Here is a 19,041-nt window from a genome sequence, read left to right on the forward strand (position 1 = left end):
AGACATCTCTATACCCAGTGGTGGACCACCCACTGCCAGCTGTACATTAGGACTACTGGACACATGGCTGAGAAAGCATGCTTCCTTCCCGGAAGACACACCAAGACAAAAGAACCCCGGTGTTGGAATGCTTTCCACACCAGGCAATGCAACGCCAGTCTCTCACAAGTACACCCACTCCGATTCTGGTCTGCAGGTCAGCCTGGTTCCTGCTGTCACGAGAAGTCTTGCCACAATTGCCCTGTGCTGACCATTGCCTCCCAGGCTGCCTTACTGTGGACACGCACCAGGGTCCCAGTGCATGAGGCTACCTGCAGTCACTGGATAGGTATGTGGCCAGATCAGCTGAGCGCACAGGCACGAGTGGCGCGCTCTCCAGGGCCTGACCGCCACAGGCTAATTCCACATGGGGCACCCTTGCGTATTGTCAGGGACTCCCAGCCTACCCACAGTACTGTGGCAAACAGGCCTCATGCTGCCCAGAAAACTCAAGTAACCTGTACCCCCCTTAAAAACATCTGTCAGCATGCTGCCTCCTTTGGTGGTGGGTGAAGGGTAATGACCAGGATATGTGACTGGTACATAAAGCACCTACGTGACCCCATGTGCTGGACCTCAGTCTCGATGAGAACGAGGAGTGTGAGCTCTCACTCATTTTGTTCAGCTTTTCCGGGACATGGAGTTTTGGGAGTCATCATCGATCCGAGCACACTGAAATGCATTTTACGTGGGTCAACATCAACAGGCGTGATCCCTGGTCACTAGACTTGCAGCCTCCAAGAGACGGCGTCTCCGCGGTGGCGAGGAACAGGCAATAGCGTGCACTCAGGGCACGGAACGCCGCCCCGGTGACTGGTGACCTTCGGTCCCTTGGCCAGGGCAGAACTTACCTCCGTACATTGTCTTCCGTGAGCACAGGGTGGCACCATGGGATCATGATGCATGCCGCCCCTTCTCAGGCCTCGGCAGGCCTGGAGATGAGCTGACCCAACCTCCCGGGCGGCTGCAGCCACTCCTTCCACTGAAAATTCCCCTGAAATGGGAACACAAGGCAAGACACCTTCTGAGTCAAAGCACCGGGCACATGGAGCCCCGGCCCAAGGCCGTGCAGGCCTGGGAGGCACAATGAGCCCCGAGGCTTCCCAACAGACAGTCCCAGAGGATGTGTCCAAAAGCAAACACCCGTGTCATACTACGCACAGGTCCTCCTAGATCTCCTGCAACACCCGAGGGTACGGCTATGCACTCAGACCCGAGGGTATGAGCACCGTGGTAGACAGGCCTGAGGCACGAGACGTCTCTACACCCAGTGTTGGTCCACCAACTGAACGGCCAGCTGCTCGTTAGGACCACTGGCGACATGGATGGTAATGAATACTTGCTGCCCAGAAGGCAGCCCACAGCATCGAGGCCCTGGTGAAGGTATATTTTCCCCACCAGGCAATGCACTGCTACACTGTGACAAGTTCACTCATTCCCATCCTGATCTGCTCGTCGGCCTGCTACCTGCTATACCAACCGCTCTCGCGAGACTTTCCCTGAGCTGCCCAAGGGCTCCCTGGCTGCCTGACTCAGGAGATGCACCATGGCGCCAGCGCATGGGGCTATCTTTGTTCACTGGGCCTGTGCCGAGATCAGCTGTGTGCACAGGGCAGCACGGTTTGCACTCCCGGGGCTAGCTGCTGTACACTCACACCCCCCACGTGGCCGTACTTGCCTATTGGTAGGGACTCGCAGCCTGCCTTTACTATGCTGGCAAACAAGGCTCACACTGCCCAGAAAACCCAAGCAAACTGTGGACCCCTTGAAGATATCTTCCACGATGCTGCCTCCCTTTGTGGCAGGTGAAGGGGAATGAGCAGGATATGTGCCTGGTGCATCGAGCACCTACGTGACCCCATGTGCTGGACCTCAGTCACGATGAGAACGAAGAGTGTGAGCTCTCACTCATTTTTTTCAGCTTCCGGGACATGGTTGGTGGGAGTCATCATCGATCCGAGCACACTGGAATGCGTCTTACATGAGTCAACATGGGCCGGATCCCTGGCCACTAGTCTTTCTGCACCCGGGACACAGCTTCACGAACACTCTTGAGGAACGTGCAGGCACTGTGCACTCGGGGCATGGAACACATCCCCGGTGACTGGTGAGCTTGCGTACCTCGGCCAATGACTTGCTTACCTCCCTTCTATGTCCTACAGCTGCACAGGGTGCCATCCTGGGGACATGACGCAGACCGCACCTTCACAGGCCTCTGCACTTCTGGAGATGAGTTCCTCCAACTTCCTGGGCGGCAGAGGCCGCCCCTTGCACTGAAACCCCCCCTGCCGGGAGAACACAACTTGAGGCCCACGGGAGCAAAACGGTGACGCACCCAGGTCCTGGCCCCAAGGCCACACAGGCCTGGCAGTCACAGGGAGCCTTCGGGTCCACATGTGCACACGCTGTCCACAGGGGGCACGGCCTGCCGTCCTAGTCTCTCGCAGTGTCCCACTGCACCACAGCAGCAGGTGTCTGTCTATCCCACAAATGCCAGAGAACTCAATGGGCGCCTCCGAACTCCAACGTGCACATCGTAAAGGATCCTAAAGGACTGTCTCAGTACCCACGACATTAGGTGGCTTGAGCTCCAGGTTCTCTGTCAGCACAGTAGCCCGCCCAATAGGCGCATTCCAAATGAGGTCGTCAATGGGGAGGAGCTCCCAGTCAAAACTAGCGACCACACAGAGGCAGCACTGTTGCGCTCAGGAGGCAAGTCCCACAGGGCTTGGGATCCCTCTCACTCCTAAGGTCATGCGAGCTGCTCAACTGTGAACGCAACACCGGCCAAGGAAATGGATGCCGTGCCCCTGTCGCGAGAGCCAAGCGTGCAGCTCTCCTTCCAGGATGTGTCCCTAAAGACCAAGGCAAGGACAACTCAGCCAGCTCATCAACCTGCGTCCAACCAACATCAACAGGACAGTGTGGGGGCATGCTTCACACTAAATCAGGCAGAAAAGAACCACGCACAGACCTGACCACTGTCACATGAGAGCTATGGCATCACATCACACCGAAGCAATCCTACTGACACACGGCTCTAAGCTTTTATCTACGCCATTGTAAATGAAAAGGCGCCTGTACGTGCACACGAAAGAGCGGGATGTGTAACACGTGGGTGCGTTGAGAAGCTGCAGAAAAGGGCCAAGGTCACCCAACTCCGCACCAAGACCTCAAGACCACAGCCCCGGTCAGACCTCAACACATCCTATGAGCCTGATGCTGGAGGGTATCTGGCGAAGGGCTGCTGGGGAGATACATTTCACGGGCTCAACAGATGTTTGCCCGAGCAGAGTCCCTTTTCCTCTTCCCAGCGTAAAGGGGATCCGGGCCCAGGCCCCGAAGCCCTCAATTCCTGTCTCAGAGGCACCTTCCTTCCTTGGTCTCCCTGTGTGTATCACTGAGACACCTGGCCTGAAATTTTCCTAGGCGATTATGAATATGCCTGGCACTCTCCAAGGACCCAGCTGCACGAGGAGTCTCCAAAGCACCGATGGGACCCTGTGTGCTGGACCTCGGTCACGGTGAGGACGACACTGCCGACCTCTCGCTCGTTTGGTTCAGCTTTCTCAGGAACGTTTTTGTGGGAGTCACCGTGGAGCCGAGCACATTGGAACTCACTACCAGCTCAGTGTGTAGGAAGTTTCCACGGCATCTGGCCCTTCCCAGCAGCGAGTAGCAAGCCTTTGATCATCCAGATGTGCGCCGTGGCCCACCGAACCACCCGATTCATGAAACCAACACCACACACACGGGCCGTGCCAAACTTTGCCTGCTCAGTGGTCCTCAGTGTCCCCTGTCCTTAACTCCCTACCAAGACTCGAAACGCCCTGACGCCCTGCCCCACGTCAGGGTTACCCGCACACTAGGCCATCCATGCTCACGGGTGCCCAGGTTGGGACAAAGTGCTCGGCACACAAACGCGTGCCTCCACACGGGACAGGGGGCCCTGAAGTCATGGAGAGATGAATCATGCATTCCACATAGTCAACACCCTCAAAGCAGTAGGGGCTTTTCTCTCTCAAACTCCCAACAAAGAACTAAAAACGGTGAGTGGAGCCCAATACAAACCCAAGAAGGCCTGTTCACCCTCAAGACGCAACACGCGCAGCTGCCTCTGTTGAGCGTGAATAGCCATCAAATGTTATCACAAGTGCCGTGTGCGAGATCCAGCGGGCTGATCTCATGATCGGCAGGAGCCACCCAGCAGGCCGTGGTCCTCATGAGACTGGCCACAAACACTGTCAGGGGTTTGTACGAGTAACCAACCTAGAAGACCAGAGACAATCACAGGAGGTTGCCCAGAGGCAATTCCTACTCAAGGGAATCCACAGGCCCCCGTGGCCCCCGCCATACCTAAGGTTACATCTGTGCACACACGACCACGCGTATGAGCAGAGTGGCTTCAGGATGGAGCATGACACATCTCCACACCCAGGGCTGGACTCATGACTGCCAGCGAGTCCTCAGGACCACTGGCCACGTGGAGGGTAGCGCATGCCTTCTGCCCAGAGGACAGACCCCAGATACGGGCACCTGGTGAAGGAACAATTTGAAGACCATGCCACCTGTGGCACATACACCGCCTTGCTCGGCGCACTTGATGAACGGTAGGGACTCCAAGCCTGCCCACGCAATGCTGTCAAAAGGGCCTCGCAGCGCCCAGCACACCCAAATAACTCTTCATTGGAGAAGAGATGTGGTGGGACCCCAAGAAGGGAATCTTCAAAAGGCTGCCTGTGTTGATGGAGGGTAGAGTGTGAAGACGAGGCGGATGTGGCTGGCCACAAAAGCACCTACGTGAACCCATGTGCTGGACCTCAGTCACGATGAGAACGACGGTAGTGAGCTTTCACTCATTTTGTTCAGCTTTTCCAAGGAATGTTTTTGTGGGGGGTCATCATCGATCCGAGCACACTGCTTTACACGCTTTACGTACGAGGGTCAAGTTAGGCGGGATCCCTGGCCGCTAGGCTTTCTGCATCACTGCACGACACCACCGCCCTCGGCTGAAGGTTCAAGCACCATGCGCTACGGGCATGGAACACATCACAGGTCACTGGACACCTTGTTTACCTTCACCAGTGCAATGCTTACCTCCGTGCCTGCTGTCGCTTTGGCAGAGGTCGCCCCCCTCAGGTAACCATGCAGACCGCACCATCTATGGTCTCTGCAGCTCTGGAGGGTCCATTGAATTTCCGGAACAGCCGAAGGCACCCCTTCCACTGAAACTGGCCCTGACAGGAGAACAGAAGGCGATGCTCCTCTGAGGAAAGGGACGATGTACGCGAGTCGCCGCCTAACGGTCAGGCAGTCCCGACAAGCACAAGAGACCACTGGTACCTATGTGCATGTGCTGCCCAAGAGGCCATGGCCTGCAGGCCTTGTCTCGTGTTCTTTCCCACAACACCATACCAGCAGGGCCTGCCTGACACCCAGACACCAGAGAACTCCACCAACACGGCCTGCACCCTAACGAGCACAGAGAGCCCTAAAGATTGCATGAGCCCCGGAGAAGTCAGGTGACGTGAGCCCCCTCTTCTCTCTGACCCCACACCTCTGCCATGGAGAGCCATTCACAGGGGCCTGGTATACGGGGCGGTGCTTGGAGCCGAAACCATCAAGAACACAGAGATAACACTGGTGCCCTCAGGAGACACCTGGACAGGGCGCTGTATAGCCTCTCACTCTCAAGGGCACGCTAACTGGTCAACGGTGAATGCAACACAGGAAAAGGTCACCCAGGAAGTACACCTATCACGACAGACAAGGGTGCAGCTCTGACCTTCCACAGCGGGTCCCCACACTCCAAGGAAAGGCAAGACAGATGTTCATTCAAGTGTCAAACCGAGAACAGCAAGAAAACATGGAGGCACAGACACTAGGAAAACACTGAGAACCTGCATGCCGAGACCCCTCCACCATCGCATCTGAACTATGGCATCAAACCAAAGCAAATATGTACATACCCGGGGATAATGATTTCCTTGCCTTAAAACACCATCAACACGCATCTGTGTACGCCACCACCACCCACACACGCCCGCATGTAGGAGTGCGATGCGTAACATGCTTGTGCATCACCAAGCAGAAGCAAACGGACTAGGTCACTCATCTCTACTGCACGACCTCATGTCCACAGGCCCCGGGAGACCTCACCTCATCCTATGTGTGTCATGCTGGATGGTCCCCCATGAAGGGCGTGGGAGAGACAAGTACCACACTTTCTCCGGGGGGGGGGGGGTTGCCTGGGGTCAGCATCCCGTGTTCCTCGTCTCAGTTTGATCCGAGCCCAGCCCGGCACCTGATGCCCTCCTTTCCAACCTGAACAGAACCTTCCGAGCTCCATCTCCCTCTTGATGTGTCTGAGACCCTTCCGGCCCCGAAATCATCCCGGGCACCTTCCATTGCGACTGACACTGTGCTAGGACAACCTACGTGCCAAGAGCCTCCAGTGGCCGTGCCCAGAGTGATCACGTTCCCTAATTCCTCGAAAGGCAGTTAGAGGAATCGAGGTTGAACCACAGGACACTTCCGGACCAGGTTCCAAGGGCACCCGACATGAACCAGGGACAACTACCCGGCGAGCTGCCAGGGAAATGAGGCCGATTTGCCCATCCCGTCAGGCCCTAAGGGATCCCATGTGCTGGACCTCAGTCACGATGAGAACGACGGTGCTGAGTTCTCACTCATTTTGTTCAGCTTTCCAAGGAATGTTTTTGTGGGAGTCATCATCGATCCGAGCACATTGGAACACGGTTCCCGCTGAGGGAGGGGGACGGAAGGTAGCTTGGCATCGGGCCATTGGCAGCACCAAGTCGCTACACTTTCTGCATTCCAGGAGTGCACTGTGACCCCACGCCATAGCCCCATCCTCGGTACCACCCCACCCAACCGTTCTGGCCCAGCCAAAGTTCGCCTCCTCAGTCAAGCTCAGTGATCCCTGCCACTACCACTCTACCAAGAAACCAATCACCCCAACACCTTGCCCCCGTCAAGCTTACCTGCACGCTAGGACATCCGTGCACACATGGTGCCCGCATTCGGTCAAAGTGCTCAACGCAGCGTCGCGTGCATCTGCATCGCAGAAGGGGAGTCCAACTTCATGGAGACCTGAAGGCATGACTCTTCCACAGGGCTCCCCTGCCAGGAGGACACAAAGGCAACGCACACTTGAGGAAAGGGCCAGGGACAGGGACCAGCGCCACCGCCACCGCCACTGCCACCAGGCCACGATGCCCCGTGAGTTCTTGGCCTATACAGCTTCCAGCCCTGCCTGTGACTCTCTGGGACTGTCCTGGCATTGTGCTATGAGCATAAAGGTGGCAACCTGCTTCTCATGAGGAAGGTGTGGTGACGGAGAACACCTGTCATTTCCTGCATCTGCCTCCCTTGGTCATCCAGAGACTCCATGACTCTCACGGACTCCTCACTCTCCCGCCTACACGTCCCAGGCACCACATTGCTTGACACGCAAAACCAAATGCTTCCCTGCAAGGCACAAAAGACTTTATCTCCGCTGCCATGTGTCCCTGTTCCTGCCTGTGCCTCTCAACACTGACTGCAGCAACTGTGTTTCTAGTATATAACATCACGGGCTTATGGGTCCATGACTGGACACGGGCTCTGGACATGCTTGTCACTCATCCCGGACCACACCAACACAGGATCCCGGAAGCAGGGGCACTATGGCTCTTTGGCACGCACATCCCGCCAGCCCACCACAAATGCTCCATGAACTTCACAGCCGTGTTCATACACCAACGTGCCGGTCACAAGCCACCTAGGGCCCTAGGCTGACCGCCAATCTGCAACCGAGGCCAGGAGTCAAGGCCAGTGCTACCATAGGATGTCACAGGCCTACAGTGACCAAATGCACGCCAATATTTCACACTCACCGACAAGGCAATGGCCCAAGAAAGAACGTCCCCACACTATCTCGGTGGGGCTCACAGTCAAAGGTCTCTGTCAGTCGGCCAACTCTCAAAGCCCTCCACAGCTGCACTACAATCAACGCTTCCATGCAGACCCAAACCCTTCCCAGGCTGCGCTCACGTGACTGCCCAAAAGGGTGCCTTCGGCAATGGGCTTCACCGCTATTTGCCCAAGACTCCAGGGCATAAGGCACAGCATGCCACACGGGGCCCCCCAAACCTTCTGTCGCTCCACCTTTCAGTGAACACTGAATCCATCCTGTTGTTCATGAAGACTGTCAGGCGGAGCCCCTGCCCCGGGATGCGGAGCGGGCTGACACCACAGGAGTGGGCAGCCCACTCCTCCACCCGTCAGGGTGCATCCTGGCCATGGACAGCGGTGGCATCTTGGACCGGTGAAAACACCAAGATATGTAGAGATCTGCATGCTCCCTCCCCTGTGGTGGACCTAGCCTGCTGATAGGGACTCCATGTCCGCCCACAAAACCCTATCAAATATGCCCCGCACAGCCCAGCACACACAAATAACGCATCATTAAGAAGAGATCCGCCGGCCCCTGAGGAGGGAACTTTCAGAATGCTGACTCTCTTGGTGGTGGGTGTAGTCGAGGATCAGGCAGCTGCGCCTGATTCCATAAAGCACATCCGAGACCCCGTGTGCTGGACCTCAGTCTCGGTGAGAACGACGGTAGTGAGCTTTCACTCATTTTGTTCAGCTTTTCCAAGGAATGTTTGGCTGGGAGTCATCATCGATCCGAGCACATAGGAATATGCTTCCAGCTGAGTGTGGAGCATGTCCCCACGCAACCTGAACATGGCCCTCACCGACTAGCCATCCTTTCGTCACCCAGGCAGGGCACTTGGGCCCCATCCGGCAGCCCAGTCCACAGATGCCACCGCCACGCCATCTGGCCGGACTACATACGCCTTCTCACCGCATCTCAGTGACCCCTGCCATGGCAGCTCTACCAAGAAGCGCAACAGCCCCATGTCATACTTACCTGCACATCAGTCCACCCGTGCTCCCGGTGCACGTCGCTTCGGTCACAGGGCTCAGAGCACCATCACAAGCCTCCGCGTCAGAGAAGGGCTTGTCCAGCTTCGTGGACAGGTGAAAACATGCCTCACACGCTGAACGCGCCTGCCAGGGGGATACAGAGCCAAGGCATGCTTGAGGAAAGGACCGAGGCACAGGGCCCGTGGCCTCCCGGTCAAGATGTCCCGTGGGGTCTCTGTCACTTCAGCTGCGGGACCAAACCTGACCTCCCCAGGACTGCCCCACCGTACTGCTATGAGCATAAATGAGAACCTGCCATCTCCTCGGCTAGATGAGGCAAGGGGGAGCGCATCTGGGTTGTCTTACATCTGCCTCGCTTTGTCTTTCGGAGTTTCCCCAACCCGCCCAGTCCATTCACTCTTTAGCTCCACACAACGTGCTGCCCAACACGCATGCCTTCACCTGCAAACCGGAATGCTTCCCCGCAAAACCCACACGCCTTTAGCTCCAGTGACACCTGACACTTATCCTTTCGAGGGCTCCTCAACACAGCCCACAGCGACCAGCTTCGTAGGGCAACCTCACGGATCTATGGGTCCATGACTAGACAGGGACTCTGGACAAGCTTTCCGCTCATCCACAGATCCGCCAATAAAAGATCCCAGGACCAGGAGGTCTACAGCCCTTGTCTGACACACTGCCCTCTCTACCAGCCCCCTCCCGGCAACAGCCAGGTCACCTCAAGTGCTCCATTCAGGTCACACCCATGGGCCTACCCCAAAGGGGTGGGCGCAAACCACCACGTGCCCGCCACCGACCACAAACCGGCCGGCCGGGCCAGGACACAAAGCCCGCGGCACCCTGGTGGCACAGGCCTGCAGTGGCAAATGGAAGACCAACTTTTCATGCAGGGAGAAGGCCACCCACCGAGCACTCTCTTGATTTGGCTGACGGGCACAGACCTCTCTAAGTGTGACAAATCAAAGAGCCTTGCACATATGCGCAAAAGTGAAAGCACCTTGGGCCGGAAGTGACTGAAGTCTAAAGGGCGCGGAGCCCAGGCCTCAATCCCTGACAGCACATCCTGGCTCAGGCTCAGGAGAAGGCTGCGATCTTGGACCAAAGCCAACAAGGAGATGCCTACAGGTCCTCCACCTGGACAGTCAAAAACCTCAAAGCACCGGGGACTCTTCTCACACAAACCATCAACAACAGACCACATGCATGGAGTGGACCCCAGAAGAAATCCCAGTGGGCAAGTGGAGCCATCAAGACACAACAGCTGGAGCCGTGGTCTTGAAGTCTAATGGCCATCAGATTGGAAGGCAAGGGGAACCTGGCAGACCTGCCAAGCTGATCCCACCCACGGTGGGAAGAGCCGTTGGGGCCCCTGTCATCTGGAGTCTCACAACCAAACTTCTCGGGAGTTTCCACAAGGAGTTTCCATGCCGGACCCCACACATTCCCACAGCAAGGGTCCCGAAGCCAACGCCGATGGCCAAGCACGCCCAGGTCCTACTCGATTTCCTGGAAGACCTAAGAGCACACCTACGCACGTACAGCGAGGCCCGCGGGGAGCAGCATTGTGGTAGTGAGGCCTTGAGCATGAGACATCTCTATACCCAGTGGTGGACCACCCACTGCCAGCTGTACATTAGGACTACTGGACACATGGCTGAGAAAGCATGCTTCCTTCCCGGAAGACACACCAAGACAAAAGAACCCCGGTGTTGGAATGCTTGCCACACCAGGCAATGCAACGCCAGTCTCTCACAAGTACACCCACTCCGATTCTGGTCTGCAGGTCAGCCTGGTTCCTGCTGTCACGAGAAGTCTTGCCACAATTGCCCTGTGCTGACCATTGCCTCCCAGGCTGCCTTACTGTGGACACGCACCAGGGTCCCAGTGCATGAGGCTACCTGCAGTCACTGGATAGGTATGTGGCCAGATCAGCTGAGCGCACAGGCACGAGTGGCGCGCTCTCCAGGGCCTGACCGCCGCAGGCTAATTCCACACGGGGCACCCTTGCGTATTGTCAGGGACTCCCAGCCTACCCACAGTACTGTGGCAAACAGGCCTCATGCTGCCCAGAAAACTCAAGTAACCTGTACCCCCCTTAAAAACATCTGTCAGCATGCTGCCTCCTTTGGTGGTGGGTGAAGGGTAATGACCAGGATATGTGACTGGTACATAAAGCACCTACGTGACCCCATGTGCTGGACCTCAGTCTCGATGAGAACGAGGAGTGTGAGCTCTCACTCATTTTGTTCAGCTTTTCCGGGACATGGAGTTTTGGGAGTCATCATCGATCCGAGCACACTGAAATGCATTTTACGTGGGTCAACATCAACAGGCGTGATCCCTGGTCACTAGACTTGCAGCCTCCAAGAGACGGCGTCTCCGCGGTGGCGAGGAACAGGCAATAGCGTGCACTCAGGGCACGGAACGCCGCCCCGGTGACTGGTGACCTTCGGTCCCTTGGCCAGGGCAGAACTTACCTCCGTACATTGTCTTCCGTGAGCACAGGGTGGCACCATGGGATCATGATGCATGCCGCCCCTTCTCAGGCCTCGGCAGGCCTGGAGATGAGCTCACCCAACTTCCCGGGCGGCTGCAGCCACTCCTTCCACTGAAAATTCCCCTGAAATGGGAACACAAGGCGAGACACCTTCTGAGTCAAAGCACTGGGCACATGGAGCCCCGGCCCAAGGCCGTGCAGGCCTGGGAGGCACAATGAGCCCCGAGGCTTCCCAACAGACAGTCCCAGAGGATGTGTCCAAGAGCAAACACCTGTGTCATACTACGCACAGGTCCTCCTAGATCTCCTGCAACACCCGAGGGTACGGCTATGCACTCAGACCCGTGGGTATGAGCACCGTGGTGGACAGGCCTGAGGCACGAGACGTCTCTACACCCAGTGTTGGTCCACCAACTGAACGGCCAGCTGCTCGTTAGGACCACTGGCGACATGGATGGTAATGAATGCTTGCTGCCCAGAAGGCAGCCCACAGCATCGAGGCCCTGGTGAAGGTATATTTTCCCCACCAGGCAATGCACTGCTACACTGTGACAAGTTCACTCATTCCCATCCTGATCTGCTCGTCGGCCTGCTACCTGCTATACCAACCGGTCTCGCGAGACTTTCCCTGAGCTGCCCAAGGGCTCCCTGGCTGCCTGACTCAGGAGATGCACCATGGCGCCAGCGCATGGGGCTATCTTTGTTCACTGGGCCTGTGCCGAGATCAGCTGTGTGCACAGGGCAGCACGGTTTGCACTCCCGGGGCTAGCTGCTGCACACTCACACCCCCCACGTGGCCGTACTTGCCTATTGGTAGGGACTCGCAGCCTGCCTTTACTATGCTGGCAAACAAGGCTCACACTGCCCAGAAAACTCAAGCAAACTGTGGACCCCTTGAAGATATCTTCCACGATGCTGCCTCCCTTTGTGGCAGGTGAAGGGGAATGAGCAGGATATGTGCCTGGTGCATCGAGCACCTACGTGACCCCATGTGCTGGACCTCAGTCACGATGAGAACGAAGAGTGTGAGCTCTCACTCATTTTTTTCAGCTTCCGGGACATGGTTGGTGGGAGTCATCATCGATCCGAGCACACTGGAATGCGTCTTACATGAGTCAACATGGGCCGGATCCCTGGCCACTAGTCTTTCTGCACCCGGGACACAGCTTCACGAACACTCTTGAGGAACGTGCAGGCACTGTGCACTCGGGGCATGGAACACATCCCCGGTGACTGGTGAGCTTGCGTACCTCGGCCAATGACTTGCTTACCTCCCTTCTATGTCCTACAGCTGCACAGGGTGCCATCCTGGGGACATGACGCAGACCGCACCTTCACAGGCCTCTGCACTTCTGGAGATGAGTTCCTCCAACTTCCTGGGCGGCAGAGGCCGCCCCTTGCACTGAAACCCCCCCTGCCGGGAGAACACAACTTGAGGCCCACGGGAGCAAAACGGTGACGCACCCAGGTCCTGGCCCCAAGGCCACACAGGCCTGGCAGTCACAGGGAGCCTTCGGGTCCACATGTGCACACGCTGTCCACAGGGGGCACGGCCTGCCGTCCTAGTCTCTCGCAGTGTCCCACTGCACCACACCAGCAGGTGTCTGTCTATCCCACAAATGCCAGAGAACTCAATGGGCGCCTCCGAACTCCAACGTGCACATCGTAAAGGATCCTAAAGGACTGTCCCAGTACCCACGACATTAGGTGGCTTAGCTCCAGGTTCTCTGTCAGCACAGTAGCCCGCCCAATAGGCGCATTCCAAATGAGGTCGTCAATGGGGAGGAGCTCCCAGTCAAAACTAGCGACCACACAGAGGCAGCACTGTTGCGCTCAGGAGGCAAGTCCCACAGGGCTTGGGATCCCTCTCACTCCTAAGGTCATGCGAGCTGCTCAACTGTGAATGCAACACCAGCCAAGGAAATGGTTGCCGTGCCCCTGTCGCGAGAGCCAAGCGTGCAGCTCTCCGTCCAGGATGTGTCCCTAAAGACCAAGGCAAGGACAACTCAGCCAGCTCATCAACCTGCGTCCAACCAACATCAGCAGGACAGTGTGGGGGCATGCTTCACACTAAATCAGGCAGAAAAGTACCACGCACAGACCTGACCACTGTCACATCTGAGCTATGGCATCACATCACACCGAAGCAATCCTACTGACACACGGCTCTAAGCTTTTATCTACGCCATTGTAAATGAAAAGGCGCCTGTACGTGCACACGAAAGAGCGGGATGTGTAACACGTGGGTGCGTTGAGAAGCTGCAGAAAAGGGCCAAGGTCACCCAACTCCGCACCAAGACCTCAAGACCACAGCCCCGGTCAGACCTCAACACATCCTATGAGCCTGATGCTGGAGGGTATCTGGCGAAGGGCTGCTGGGGAGATACATTTCACGGGCTCAACAGATGTTTGCCCGGAGCAGAGTCCCTTTTCCTCTTCCCAGCGTAAAGGGGATCCGGGCCCAGGCCCCGAAGCCCTCAATTCCTGTCTCAGAGGCACCTTCCTTCCTTGGTCTCCCTGTGTGTATCACTGAGACACCTGGCCTGAAATTTTCATAGGCGATTATGAATATGCCTGGCACTCTCCAAGGACCCAGCTGCATGAGGAGTCTCCAAAGCACCGATGGGACCCTGTGTGCTGGACCTCGGTCACGGTGAGGACGACACTGCCGACCTCTCGCTCGTTTGGTTCAGCTTTCTCAGGAACGTTTTTGTGGGAGTCACCGTGGAGCCGAGCACATTGGAACTCACTACCAGCTCAGTGTGTAGGAAGTTTCCACGGCATCTGGCCCTTCCCAGCAGCGAGTAGCAAGCCTTTGATCATCCAGATGTGCGCCGTGGCCCACCGAACCACCCGATTCATGAAACCAACACCACACACACGGGCCGTGCCAAACTTTGCCTGCTCAGTGGTCCTCAGTGTCCCCTGTCCTTAACTCCCTACCAAGACTCAAAACGCCCTGACGCCCTGCCCCACGTCAGGGTTACCCGCACACTAGGCCATCCATGCTCACGGGTGCCCAGGTTGGGACAAAGTCCTCGGCACACAAACGCGTGCCTCCACACGGGACAGGGGGCCCTGAAGTCATGGAGAGATGAATCATGCATTCCACATAGTCAACACCCTCAAAGCAGTAGGGGCTTTTCTCTCTCAAACTCCCAACAAAGAACTAAAAACGGTGAGTGGAGCCCAATACAAACCCAAGAAGGCCTGTTCACCCTCAAGACGCAACACGCGCAGCTGCCTCTGTTGAGCGTGAATAGCCATCAAATGTTAACACAAGTGCCGTGTGCGAGATCCAGCGGGCTGATCTCATGATCGGCAGGAGCCACCCAGCAGGCCGTGGTCCTCATGAGACTGGCCACAAACACTGTCAGGGGTTTGTACGAGTAACCAACCTAGAAGACCAGAGACAATCACAGGAGGTTGCCCAGAGGCAATTCCTACTCAAGGGCATCCACAGGCCCCCGTGGCCCCCGCCATACCTAAGGTTACATCTGTGCACACACGACCACGCGTATGAGCAGAGTGGCTTCAGGATGGAGCATGACACATCTCCACACCCAGGGCTGGACTCATGACTGCCAGCGAGTCCTCAGGACCACTGGCCACGTGGAGGGTAGGGAATGCCTTCTGCCCAGAGGACAGACCCCAGATACGGGCACCTGGTGAAGGAACAATTTGAAGACCATGCCACCTGTGGCACATACACCGCCTTGCTCGGCGCACTTGATGAACGGTAGGGACTCCAAGCCTGCCCACCCAATGCTGTCAAAAGGGCCTCGCAGCGCCCAGCACACCCAACTAACTCTTCATTGGAGAAGAGATGTGGTGGGACCCCAAGAAGGGAATCTTCAAAAGGCTGCCTGTGTTGATGGAGGGTAGAGTGTGAAGACGAGGCGGATGTGGCTGGCCACAAAAGCACCTACGTGACCCCATGTGCTGGACCTCAGTCACGATGAGAACGACGGTAGTGAGCTTTCACTCATTTTGTTCAGCTTTTCCAAGGAATGTTTTTGTGGGGGGTCATCATCGATCCGAGCACATTGCTTTACACGCTTTACGTACGAGGGTCAAGGTAGGCGGGATCCCTGGCCGCTAGGCTTTCTGCATCACTGCACGACACCACCGCCCTCGGCTGAAGGTTCAAGCACCATGCGCTACGGGCATGGAACACATCACAGGTCACTGGACACCTTGTTTACCTTCACCAGTGCAATGCTTACCTCCGTGCCTGCTGTGGCTTTGGCAGAGGTCGCCCCCCTCAGGTAACCATGCAGACCGCACCATCTATGGTCTCTGCAGCTCTGGAGGGTCCATTGAATTTCCGGAACAGCCGAAGGCACCCCTTCCACTGAAACTGGCCCTGACAGGAGAACAGAAGGCGATGCTCCTCTGAGGAAAGGGACGATGTACGCGAGTCGCCGCCTAACGGTCAGGCAGTCCCGACAAGCACAAGAGACCACTGGTACCTATGTGCATGTGCTGCCCAAGAGGCCATGGCCTGCAGGCCTTGTCTCGTGTTCTTTCCCACAACACCATACCAGCAGGGCCTGCCTGACACCCAGACACCAGAGAACTCCACCAACACGGCCTGCACCCTAACGAGCACAGAGAGCCCTAAAGATTGAATGAGCCCCGGAGAAGTCAGGTGACGTGAGCCCCCTCTTCTCTCTGACCCCACACCACTGCCATGGAGAGCCATTCACAGGGGCCTGGTATACGGGGCGGTGCTTGGAGCCGAAACCATCAAGAACACAGAGATAACACTGGTGCCCTCAGGAGACACCTGGACAGGGCGCTGTATAGCCTCTCACTCTCAAGGGCACGCTAACTGGTCAACGGTGAATGCAACACAGGAAAAGGTCACCCAGGAAGTACACCTATCACGACAGACAAGGGTGCAGCTCTGACCTTCCACAGCGGGTCCCCACACTCCAAGGAAAGGCAAGACAGATGTTCATTCAAGTGTCAAACCGAGAACAGCAAGAAAACATGGAGGCACAGACACTAGGAAAACACTGAGAACCTGCATGCCGAGACCCCTCCACCATCGCATCTGAACTATGGCATCAAACCAAAGCAAATATGTACATACCCGGGGATAATGATTTCCTTGCCTTAAAACACCATCAACACGCATCTGTGTACGCCACCACCACCCACACACGCCCGCATGTAGGAGTGCGATGCGTAACATGCTTGTGCATCACCAAGCAGAAGCAAACGGACTAGGTCACTCATCTCTACTGCACGACCTCATGTCCACAGGCCCCGGGAGACCTCACCTCATCCTATGTGTGTCATGCTGGATGGTCCCCCATGAAGGGCGTGGGAGAGACAAGTACCACACTTTCTCCGGGGGGGGGGGGCTGCCTGGGGTCAGCATCCCGTGTTCCTCGTCTCAGTTTGATCCGAGCCCAGCCCGGCACCTGATGCCCTCCTTTCCTACCTGAACAGAACCTTCCGAGCTCCATCTCCCTCTTGATGTGTCTGAGACCCTTCCGGCCCCGAAATCATCCCGGGCACCTTCCATTGCGACTGACACTGTGCTAGGACAACCTACGTGCCAAGAGCCTCCAGTGGCCGTGCCCAGAGTGATCACGTTCCCTAATTCCTCGAAAGGCAGTTAGAGGAATCGAGGTTGAACCACAGGACACTTCCGGACCAGGTTCCAAGGGCACCCGACATGAACCAGGGACAACTACCCGGCGAGCTGCCAGGGAAATGAGGCCGATTTGCCCATCCCGTCAGGCCCTAAGGGATCCCATGTGCTGGACCTCAGTCACGATGAGAACGACGGTGCTGAGTTCTCACTCATTTTGTTCAGCTTTCCAAGGAATGTTTTTGTGGGAGTCATCATCGATCCGAGCACATTGGCAACACGGTTCCCGCTGAGGGAGGGGGACGGAAGGTAGCTTGGCATCGGGCCATTGGCAGCACCAAGTCGCTACACTTTCTGCATTCCAGGAGTGCACTGTGACCCCACGCCATAGCCCCATCCTCGGTACCACCCCACCCAACCGTTCTGGCCCAGCCAAAGTTCGCCTCCTCAGTCAAGCTCAGTGATCCCTGCCACTACCACTCTACCAAGAAACCAATCACCCCAACACCTTGCCCCCGTCAAGCTTACCTACACGCTAGGACATCCGTGCACACATGGTGCCCGCATTCGGTCAAAGTGCTCAACGCAGCGTCGCGTGCATCTGCATCGCAGAAGGGGAGTCCAACTTCATGGAGACCTGAAGGCATGACTCTTCCACAGGGCTCCCCTGCCAGGAGGACACAAAGGCAACGCACACTTGAGGAAAGGGCCAGGGACAGGGACCAGCGCCACCGCCACCGCCACTGCCACCAGGCCACGATGCCCCGTGAGTTCTTGGCCTATACAGCTTCCAGCCCTGCCTGTGACTCTCTGGGACTGTCCTGGCATTGTGCTATGAGCATAAAGGTGGCAACCTGCTTCTCATGAGGAAGGTGTGGTGACGGAGAACACCTGTCATTTCCTGCATCTGCCTCCCTTGGTCATCCAGAGACTCCATGACTCTCACGGACTCCTCACTCTCCCGCCTACACGTCCCAGGCACCACATTGCTTGACACGCAAAACCAAATGCTTCCCTGCAAGGCACAAAAGACTTTATCTCCGCTGCCATGTGTCCCTGTTCCTGCCTGTGCCTCTCAACACTGACTGCAGCAACTGTGTTTCTAGTATATAACATCACGGGCTTATGGGTCCATGACTGGACACGGGCTCTGGACATGCTTGTCACTCATCCCGGACCACACCAACACAGGATCCCGGAAGCAGGGGCACTATGGCTCTTTGGCACGCACATCCCGCCAGCCCACCACAAATGCTCCATGAACTTCACAGCCGTGTTCATACACCAACGTGCCGGTCACAAGCCACCTAGGGCCCTAGGCTGACCGCCAATCTGCAACCGAGGCCAGGAGTCAAGGCCAGTGCTACCATAGGATGTCACAGGCCTACAGTGACCAAATGCACGCCAATATTTCACACTCACCGACAAGGCAATGGCCCAAGAAAGAACGTCCCCACACTATCTCGGTGGGGCTCACAGTCAAAGGTCTCTGTCAGTCGGCCAACTCTCAAAGCCCTCCACAGCTGCACTACAATCAACGCTTCCATGCAGACCCAAACCCTTCCCAGGCTGCGCTCACGTGACTGCCCAAAAGGGTGCCTTCGGCAATGGGCTTCACCGCTATTTGCCCAAGACTCCAGGGCATAAGGCACAGCATGCCACACGGGGCCCCCCAAACCTTCTGTCGCTCCACCTTTCAGTGAACACTGAATCCATCCTGTTGTTCATGAAGACTGTCAGGCGGAGCCCCTGCCCCGGGATGCGGAGCGGGCTGACACCACAGGAGTGGGCAGCCCACTCCTCCACCCGTCAGGGTGCATCCTGGCCATGGACAGCGGTGGCATCTTGGACCGGTGAAAACACCAAGATATGTAGAGATCTGCATGCTCCCTCCCCTGTGGTGGACCTAGCCTGCTGATAGGGACTCCATGTCCGCCCACAAAACCCT

General features: G+C 56.9%; 1 long non-coding RNA gene and 11 other non-coding genes across 30 annotated transcripts in view; all 12 read right to left on the reverse strand.

The window, feature by feature from the left end:
* The window catches only part of LOC123459382, a 72,009-nt gene that overhangs the window by 33,201 nt on the left and 19,767 nt on the right, over positions 1 to 19,041 (reverse strand). For 14 of the 19 annotated variants that reach the window (XR_006636272.1, XR_006636268.1, XR_006636277.1 and 11 more), the window contains 9 exons: positions 17,622 to 17,760; positions 15,694 to 15,854; positions 12,760 to 12,902; positions 11,469 to 11,611; positions 8,975 to 9,114; positions 7,044 to 7,182; positions 5,137 to 5,276; positions 2,182 to 2,324; positions 891 to 1,033 (listed from right to left, as the gene is read on the reverse strand). This is a non-coding gene — a long non-coding RNA (uncharacterized LOC123459382). Of the gene's footprint in view, positions 1 to 890; positions 1,034 to 2,181; positions 2,325 to 5,115; positions 5,277 to 7,043; positions 7,183 to 8,974; positions 9,115 to 11,468; positions 11,612 to 12,759; positions 12,903 to 15,693; positions 15,855 to 17,621; positions 17,761 to 19,041 lie in introns of all 19 variants that reach the window. The other 5 variants (XR_006636269.1, XR_006636266.1, XR_006636281.1 and 2 more) reach the window with 5 other exon arrangements.
* On the reverse strand, positions 611 to 704 carry LOC123459897. The gene has a single exon (XR_006636633.1). It is a non-coding gene; the product is annotated as a small nucleolar RNA SNORD116 (small nucleolar RNA).
* LOC123459922 lies at positions 1,907 to 1,997 on the reverse strand. The gene has a single exon (XR_006636657.1). It is a non-coding gene; the product is annotated as a small nucleolar RNA SNORD116 (small nucleolar RNA).
* On the reverse strand, positions 3,550 to 3,642 carry LOC123459909. Its single transcript, XR_006636644.1, has one exon. It is a non-coding gene; the product is annotated as a small nucleolar RNA SNORD116 (small nucleolar RNA).
* On the reverse strand, positions 4,855 to 4,949 carry LOC123459878. The gene has a single exon (XR_006636614.1). It is a non-coding gene; the product is annotated as a small nucleolar RNA SNORD116 (small nucleolar RNA).
* On the reverse strand, positions 6,688 to 6,780 carry LOC123459858. The gene has a single exon (XR_006636594.1). It is a non-coding gene; the product is annotated as a small nucleolar RNA SNORD116 (small nucleolar RNA).
* On the reverse strand, positions 8,636 to 8,729 carry LOC123459880. Its single transcript, XR_006636616.1, has one exon. It is a non-coding gene; the product is annotated as a small nucleolar RNA SNORD116 (small nucleolar RNA).
* On the reverse strand, positions 11,189 to 11,282 carry LOC123459898. Its single transcript, XR_006636634.1, has one exon. It is a non-coding gene; the product is annotated as a small nucleolar RNA SNORD116 (small nucleolar RNA).
* LOC123459923 lies at positions 12,485 to 12,575 on the reverse strand. The gene has a single exon (XR_006636658.1). It is a non-coding gene; the product is annotated as a small nucleolar RNA SNORD116 (small nucleolar RNA).
* Positions 14,128 to 14,220, reverse strand: LOC123459910. The gene has a single exon (XR_006636645.1). It is a non-coding gene; the product is annotated as a small nucleolar RNA SNORD116 (small nucleolar RNA).
* On the reverse strand, positions 15,433 to 15,527 carry LOC123459879. Its single transcript, XR_006636615.1, has one exon. It is a non-coding gene; the product is annotated as a small nucleolar RNA SNORD116 (small nucleolar RNA).
* On the reverse strand, positions 17,265 to 17,357 carry LOC123459859. The gene has a single exon (XR_006636595.1). It is a non-coding gene; the product is annotated as a small nucleolar RNA SNORD116 (small nucleolar RNA).

Source organism: Jaculus jaculus, chromosome 3, assembly GCF_020740685.1.
Source record: "Jaculus jaculus isolate mJacJac1 chromosome 3, mJacJac1.mat.Y.cur, whole genome shotgun sequence".
In the NCBI taxonomy this organism is placed as follows: Eukaryota; Metazoa; Chordata; class Mammalia; order Rodentia; family Dipodidae; genus Jaculus; species Jaculus jaculus.